Genomic DNA, 1588 nt, shown 5'->3' with positions numbered 1-1588 from the left:
TGGTCTTGATCTCCTGACCTCGTGATCCGCCCGCCTCAGCCTCCCAAAGTGCTGGGATTACAGGTGTGAACCACCGCGCCCGGCCTATTTTACTTTTTTGACAGAGTCTCTCTGTCGCCCAGGCTGGAGTGCAATGTCGCAATCTCGGCTCACTGCAACCTCCGCCTCCCAGGTTCAAGCGATTATCCTGCTTCAGCCTCCCAAGTAGCTGGGATTACAGGCACCTGCCACCGTGCCCATGCCCAGCTAACTTCTGTATTTTTAGTAGAGACGGGGTATCACCATGTTGGCCAGGCTGGTCTTGAACTCCTAACCTCAAGTGATCCACCCACCTTGGCCTCCCAAAGTGCTGGGATTACAGGTGTGAGCCACCGTGTCAGGCTGGAGTTCCTGTCCTTTACGTTGAGATCAAGTCATTTTTAGTTTTTAGTCTTTTTTTCTTTTTTTTGTCGTTTGGTTTCAGTTTTTTGTCTTGAAATGTTTTCTTTTGTATAATGGTAAAAAATAGTACCCCAGAATTTTTCTGGAAATTTTAATAATTGGGAAATCCAAAAATCTAGGAACCACTGAGCTCAAGTGATCATATTTTTTTTAAATAAAATAAAAAAACCTTTAAAAACTAAACTGGCCAAGCGGGAAACGGTGGCTCACGGGAGGCCGAGGTACTTGAATCAGTTGAGGCCAGGAGATCTAAGGCTGCAGTGAGCTATGATCGTGCCACTGCACTCCAGACTGAATGACACAGTGAGACCCTGTTTCTAGAATTAATTAAAAACAAAACAAAACAAAACAAAAACACTAAATCTTGGCAAGGTGGCTCATGCTTGTAATCCCAGCACTTTGGGAGGCCCAAGACGGGCAGATCAGCCTGGTCCATGTGGTAAATCCCCATTTCTACTAAAATACAAAAACTAGCAGGGAATGGTGTTGCACGCCTGCAGCCCCAGCTACTTGGGAGACTAAGGAAGGAAAATCCCTTTAATCCAGGAGACAGAGATTAGTCACTATTCTCCATCCTAGATAACAAGAGTAAAACTTCATTTACAAAAGAATAAATAAGTGACACCCTGTAACAGTACACTCTAACCTAAACAAACAAAATGCCACTTAACATAAAGCAACAAGCAAACAGCTTCAAGAATGTTACAGTACATAAAGAATGCTTTGTCTGACTTTTAAACACTTTTAATTAGTCCCACAAATGTGGGACCTCAAAAAATTGGTTTAAGACTCGGAATTGTTCCTCTCCACGGAAATCTTTAGTAAAAGGCGAAAGATTTATACGATTTGAAGAGAAACCAGAGTATACCCTGTCATCATTGCACACAGTCCTCGGGTGACGGTCACTACTAGATTAGCAATGGTTACTATTAACCCAAAGGAGCTAGCGACTTCTGTTTTTATCTCACACAATTGTGTGAAAGGAGCTTCGTTATTATGATAATGGAAAAAGGGGGAAAAAGGGAGAATCTCCTTTTAAAGTAGGACGTGTTCTGTGTGCAATGCATTGTGGGTATGTAAATGATGCTGAGTCACACACACACCCCCCCCCCCCCCCCCCCCCCCCCCCCCCCCCCCCCCCCCCCCC

At 44.5% G+C, this 1588-nt stretch overlaps 1 non-coding gene across 1 annotated transcript; it reads right to left on the bottom strand.

The window, feature by feature from the left end:
* Window positions 1-1191: 1191 nt before the first annotated feature.
* Window positions 1192-1307, bottom strand: LOC113221093. The gene has a single exon (XR_003307694.1). It is a non-coding gene; the product is annotated as a U5 spliceosomal RNA (small nuclear RNA).
* Between the last annotated feature and the right edge of the window lie 281 nt (window positions 1308-1588).

The sequence above is a fragment of the Piliocolobus tephrosceles genome, unplaced genomic scaffold, assembly GCF_002776525.5.
Source record: "Piliocolobus tephrosceles isolate RC106 unplaced genomic scaffold, ASM277652v3 unscaffolded_20359, whole genome shotgun sequence".
In the NCBI taxonomy this organism is placed as follows: domain Eukaryota; kingdom Metazoa; phylum Chordata; class Mammalia; order Primates; family Cercopithecidae; genus Piliocolobus; species Piliocolobus tephrosceles.
The sequence above is the reverse complement of the archived record's forward strand: the minus strand, read 5'-3'. Positions and strand labels throughout refer to the sequence as shown.